Source organism: Palaemon carinicauda, chromosome 14 (assembly GCF_036898095.1).
Source record: "Palaemon carinicauda isolate YSFRI2023 chromosome 14, ASM3689809v2, whole genome shotgun sequence".
Lineage (NCBI taxonomy): Eukaryota > Metazoa > Arthropoda > Malacostraca > Decapoda > Palaemonidae > Palaemon > Palaemon carinicauda.
The window spans coordinates 82528477-82535976 of NC_090738.1; positions in this window are offsets into that span (position 1 = coordinate 82528477).

Consider the following 7500-nt stretch of genomic DNA (forward strand, 5'->3'; position numbering starts at 1 on the left):
TCTACACAAAGGAGGGTCAAAAGAAGATTTACAAGATTGCTAAAGGAAGAAATAAAGCGCCCAAAGATATTACCAACATTAAGCAGATAAAGAATGGGGATGGAGTGGTGATGTGTAGCTCAAGTGATATAAAAGGAAGGTGGAAGCAATATTTTGAAAGATTGCTTAATGAAGAAAATCGTAGATCTATGATTGCAAATGGAAATCCAAATTTAGGAATGGTGAGAGATATAGATAGAGAAGAAATTAAGGTTGCCCTCAGTAAGATGAAAAAAAATGGAAAAGCTACGGGACCTGATGAGATCCTAGTGGAAGTCTGGAAATGCTTGGGTGAATTCGAAGTGGATATGCTGTGGGATCTGATAAAAAAGATACACCAGAAAGAAAAGATGCCCAGAATGTGGGGGAATAGCTTTTTAATACCTATATTCAAAGAAAAGGGGAATGTACAAAATTGTAATTATTATAGAGCAATCAAACTCCTCTCACATACTATGAAGCTTTGGGAAAGGATTATAGAACGTTGGATCAGGGAAGAGACAAAGAATGGAGAAGAACAGTTTGGATATATGCCAGGCAGAAGCACGATGGATTCAATGTTTGCACTAAGGCAGTTGATGGAAAAATAAAGAGAAGGCCAAAAGGACTTACATGTAGTGTTTATTGACTTAGAGAAGGCTTATGATAGAGTTCCACGGCAGTAGATATGGAGATGTTTGAGAGAGAGGGGAATACCTGAAAAATATGTTAGACTGATTAGAGATATGTATGAAGGAGAGGGCACACAAATAAGAACGAGTGTTGGTTTTACCGAGACGTTTGAAGAGGGAGTTGGGTTACAACAGGGGTCGTCATTAAGCCCCTATTTGTTTAATATAGTAATGGATGTAATTACTGAAAGAACGAGGGAGCAGTTCACCATAGACCATGTTGGTTGCAGCTAATATAATTCTGTGTGATGAAACCAGAGAAGGATTGGAGAGGAAGCTGGAGAGATGGAGGGAGGAATTGGAGAGCAGAGGACTAAAGATCAGTAGAACATGAACAGAGTATATATGTTGTAACCGGCAGAACCAATTAAATAATATACATTTGCTGGGTGAAATATTAAAGAGGACAGAAAAATTCCAGTACCTACGGACTTTATGTGGAGGAAACAACAGAAATCCAAACGGAAGTGAACAGTAGAATTCAAGCTGGATGGAATAATTGGAAAAGAGTGTCGGGAGTGTTGTGTGATCGAAGGATAAACTTAAAGTTAAAGGAAAAGGTACATAAAACTGTATTGAGACCTGCCATGACGTATGGTGCAGAGACCTGTCCCATGAAAAAGATCTTTGAGAAGAAAATGAATGTTGCAGAGATGAGAATGCTAAGATGGATGGCTGGGATCACAAGACTGGATAAGGTTAAGAATGGCTTGGTAAGGGGAACAACAAAGGTTACAGAGGTGTCAAAGAAAATCCAAGAAAAAAGACTACACTGGTTTGGGCACGTAATTCGGAGAGACCAGGAGTAGGTTGGGAGGAAGAAGCTGGATATGGATGTTCCAGGTAGGAGGGTAAAGGGCAGACCAAAGAGAAGGTGGATGGAGTGTGTAACAGCAGATATGGAGGAGAAAGATCTCATAATGGAGGACATCGGAGATAGAAGAACTTGGAAATGGCTCTCTAGAAATTGCGACCCTGCTTAGCGGGAAAAACTTTAGTCGAAGAAGTATATATATATATATATATATATATATATATATATATATATATATATATATATATATATATATATATATATATATATATATATATATATATATATATATATACATACATACATATACCAAGGCACTTCCCCCAATTTTGGGGGTAGCCGACATTAGCAAATGAAACAAAACAAAAAGGGGACCTCTACTCTCTACGTTCCTCCCAGCCTGACAAGGGACTCAACCGAGTTCAGCTGGTACTGCTAGGGTGCCACAGCCCACCCTCCCCCGTTATCCACCACAGATGAAGCTTTATAAAGCTGAATCCCCTACTGCTGCTACCTCTGCGGTCATTCTAAGGCACCGAAGGAAGCAGCAGGGCCTACCGGAACTGCGTCACAATCACTCGCCATTCATTCCTATTTCTAGCACGCTCTCTTGCCTCTTCCACATCTATCCTCCTATCACCCAGAGCTTTCTTCACTCCATCCATCCACCCCAACCTTGGCCTTCCACTTGTACTTCTCCCATCAACTCTTGCATTCATCACCTTCTTAAGCAGACAGCCATTTTCCATTCTCTGAACATGGCCAAACCACCTCAACACATTCATATCCACTCTAGCTGCTAACTCATTTCTTACACCCGTTCTCACCCTCACCACTTCGTTCTTAACCCTATCTACTCGAGATACACCAGCCATACTCCTTACACACTTCATCTCAAACACATTTGATTTCTGTCTCTCCATCACTTTCATTCCCCACAACTCCGATCCATACATCACAGTTGGTACAATCACTTTCTCATATAGAACTCTCTTTACATTCATGCCCCGCCCTCTATTTTTTACTACTCCCTTAACTGCCCCCAACACTTTGCAACCTTCATTCACTCTCTGAAGTACATCGGCTTCCACTCAACCATTTGCTGCAACAACACACCCCAAGTACTTAAACTGATCCACCTCCTCAAGTAACTCCATTCAACATGACATTCAACCTTGCACCACCTTCCCTTCTCGTGCATCTCATAACCTTACTCTCACCCATATTAACTCTCAACTTCCTTCTCTCAAACATTCTTCCAAATTCTGTCACTAGTCGGTCAAGCTTCTCTTCCGTGTCTGCAACCAGTACAGTATCATCAGCAAACAACAACTGATTTACCTCCCATTCATGGTCATTCTCGTCTACCAGTTTTAATCCTCGTCCAAGCACCCGAGCATTCAACTCTCTCACCACTCCATCAACATATATTTGTGTGCATGTGTATATGCGTGTGTCATGGTTTTATATATATATATATATATATATATATATATATATATATATATATATATATATATATATATATATATATATATATATATAAATATATATATATATATATATATATATATATATATATATATACATAAATATATATATATAAATATATATATACATATATATATATATATATATATATATATATATATATATATATATATATATATATATGCATATATATATATATATCTATATATATATATATATATATATATATATATATATATATATATATATATATATATATATATATATATACGCATATATAATCTAATTATGGATGACAATAATAACGAGATGAAGAGTTGATCAAATATTGAACATAGGCATGAAAATCCTACAAAACGAACATCATGAGAGAGAGAGAGAGAGAGAGAGAGAGAGAGAGAGAGAGAGAGAGAGAGAGAGAGAGAGAGAGAGAGAGAGAGAGAGAGAGAAAGTATGCTGAAAGAATTAGGTATAGGGTTTCTTGACCTTCCAGTTATGTGAAATGGGGCTGAATGGTAATGTAATGAATTTTTCCAAGAAAATATTCTAATATATTCTTTATCACTGCATAATGTTATTGCATTTATGATTTATAAGCCCATATTCAATAATTATAATATTTATATTTTTTGACTAAGATTATCGAGAAACTAAGAGGAAGAAATAAACGATAAACGCCAATTCTGCAATATTCTCTTCCCTTTCCCCGGAATGTTTAAGAATTTGTGGTGTGTCTCAGAAAAATATCTCGACCGCAAAAGAACGAAGTGAAAGGGATCTTCCTGAATAACTGAGTGTCCTCCTCTCTCTCCTCCTGGCCTTATGTGAGAAAGAAGAAAAAAAAAATACTTGGAATGTTTCAACAGGGGTGGGAAAAGATTTCAGTCCTAGAGCGTCATCCCGAAAATATCAACTCACCCACTCACAGTTTTATTTAGCATTTATCTTGCTGTGCTGTTATGGCCACTATTGTTGTCCGTTTTGTAGAATAAATATTTAGTAGTAGTATTTGCATCAGTTTTATATTAATCTACTAGTGTAAAAGTATTTTCCTTGTATTTTTTATCGTTAATGTATAATTCCTATATAGTTTTTTTTTCTGAGATTGATTTAAAAAAATGAGCTCAATATATATTTTAGTCTTTAAAAGATTATTAGTGAACAGGTTATTCTCCTTAGCTTGTATTTAGGTTGCACTATTACTCCATTACTATTAGGTTTTCAGTTACATAAGACATACGTACTATACCTTATATTGAGTATTATAATTTATGGCAAGCACTCTCCAGTATGTGTCCTATAGGAAGAATGGGAAAAATTCTTTTATGGTCCATATTCGAATAAGCAACATTCCGAAGGTGTTGAAGCTTTTACCATATTCGTTTTAGACATTTCTCCATATTTTCAATGGAAAATACAATAATCTTGTAGATGTGGGGATTTCGGTAACAGCAATGCCATATCTTCTTGTTTTATTAAGTATATTTGTTTCATGGCCTGACCAACGGGATAATAAATGAAAGATTAGATTTATTAACGTAAAATACTTAAAAAAAATATTAAATGGTTACAGAAAGTTAAAAGTTATTAGGTTACCTAAAGTAATGTCCAGTCAGCTTTAGCTGAAATCATAAATTTTACCAAATAGCGTAAAACCAACACAAACACCAATATTATAACGTGAAAGTTGTCGGAATTTTATCCTGCTTTAAAAGGACATCTCCAAACGCCTTTCACTAATCATATTTCAATAGGCGGTAATGAGAATTGGGACTTCAGGAAGGAACTAGCTCTTTTCTCTAGTCCACTTAACATAAAGGTTTTCCCGTGAAAACATTTCGCTATTTTATATACGTAGACTAATATTCAACATGTAGTTTTGCATATCATATATTAGAAATCCTTAGAAAAGTGTCGTTTTTTACTTATTGTCCTTTATATCTCTTTTATTCATTAACTGAGTGGGATTACTAAGTTTTACTGCAGTACTTTATTTCACAATATTTACAATAATGGTTTCCATATAAAGTTGTTGACGGAATATATTTGCATAAGTAGCATGTGTTAAAATATGATGTAACTGTTTAATTCAATTAATAATTATGCTGTGTTTGTGTGGGCGTGTGTGTGTTATGTATGTGTTTGTCTGTGTGTGACTATGTGTGTATGTGTGTTTATACATAATACACCATATCATTACTTTATATATGTATAACTAAAGATATTAGTAAGTTGAATGGTGCACAGGATAAGTAAAAAAAAAAAAAAAAAGGCAACAACATTGATTAAGGACTTTCAATGCCACTGATCCTTTAATGATACGATCGGAAAATAACGTTTTAAATTCCGTTTTATTATATTTTTCTTTTTTTAAACTTCATATATTAAGAACGATTAACACCTTACATCAAAGAAATATCTCCTTTCTTGTAATGGTGAATCTCAAACAATGTTATGTAATATAGACTTAATTTCATCTTATACCTTGAAAAAGGCCATCGGAAAAAAAATATCTTAGAAGTAATTTTTACGGTATGGTTTTTTTTCGGTCAGGAGAAAGAGACTATGCATAGATGTGTATAATTTTCATTTATTTTTTAAGAAGGTAAAGATCATAAAATTTGCATAAAAAGCATCATTGCTTCTTTTTCTACTTAAAAGAGATCAAAATCACAATGTTGACATGGTGGTTAAAAGATTGTGCGGTAAAGATCTTGTAAGGAATATGTAAAGGAGCAGAGTGATTTAGATTTGGGAATAATTGCTTAATGAAAAGTGACTGAAGGGAAGGTAGACAATAGCTATTAGGTTCTGGTTTAAAAGTGTGAAATTAGAATGATTTTATCTATGTGTTTAAGCGTGAGAGCTGATGGAGGACAATTCCGTTTTATTCACTATATATATCCAGTTCTAGAACTAAAACTTTTACAGGAGTCAATGAGAACCATTAAGATTCAATTGGAGCAACCTCACGTATGTTGCAAAATTATATTTGGGCATTTAAACAAATGATACCATTAAAGAACCCATTCAGCTCAAGTGTTTCTGCATTTGACCAGGGTCCTTATTGTTATGAGATTCTTGAAAATAAAACTAAATTGACAAAGGGCTAAAAAAAAATGAAAAAAAAAGCTTCTCAAGTCTACATTAAACAATTAGAATCATATACAAATGGTAGAGACACATACAGTAGTTTTGCTTCTTTGGAACATTGAATACTGCGGCCTTTACTCTAAATTGTTATTTGAAACTGTTTTGTAAGATATTCTAACAAGAAAAACGGATAGTAAATAATTGTGAAAGGGGATTTTATAGATATAATATCATCGTGGAACCTGTACCTGTCTGAAGAAAGATTAACAGCTCTAAAAAGCGATATTTTACAAAAGTATTCTTTAAATGAAAAACTGCATTGGCTAAACAAATTTAATCATGGGCAGTATTTTTTTTTTCTTCTAATTGCCAGTATGAAATGGTCCCTTTAAACGAAAAACCAAAATGTTTTAAAAATCTAAGCAACCCAACAACTTCTAAGTCCAATGGGAACTAATATTTAGATGAAAAGAGTTTATGTATCATAAAAATAAAATGGCATGATACCTACTTCTAGAATTAAGAATAATATGGATACAATGTCTAGAAATTAGTAATTTAACAGATACGGAGCACTGACCTATGGAAAACTTTTCTAGGAGTCATATGAATAAGATAGAAAAAGTTGGTCCTAAGAGGAAACACGTCCCATGCCATCAATTTGTTTCTAGACTTTATCATTAAAAATAGAATAGGTCCCAGTCAGGCCAGAATATAGTAGTTATTTATAAGAGTTGGTAATAAATCCATTAAATGAAGACAACTAGTTAAGAAACAGCAGTATTAGGATGGTGTCAATGGCTGCTGAAACCGGGATATCTCCCTAATATGATAACCAGTAAGTGTCTGGATATACAGTAGAACCTCTACATACAATTGTCTTTACATACGATTGTTCCAACACCCGAAGTTGAATTCGATCAAATTTTCGTCTCTACACCCGAAGTGTTGCTCCAACATCTGAAGTAGATCATATGCGTAGGATTTTCTCGAAGCGTCGATCGTAGTTTCTTGTTTATGCCGGTAGATGGCAGCACATCAGAGGGACGCCATTAAGTGTCGCCTTGATCAGTTCTCTGTTCTCGTTCCCATCGTGTGGTTGTCCTCTGTTCACTCCGTTATTAACAGTGCTTATTATCTTCCTTTTCACGTTCTGTTTTTTTTTTATGTTATTTCACGTATAATCATGGGTCCTAAGAAGCTTAGTTTCGGTTCAGTAAGTAGTAGTGGTGATGAAAGATAAAGTCAATGCTGTCATTAGAACTAAAGCAAGAAATTATAGAAAAACATCAGCGAGGTGTTCGTATGAGCGATCTTGCTAAACAATATGGCTGGAATATGTCTATGATCTCGCCGATCATCAAGCAGAAGGTAGCCATTAAAGTAGTCAAT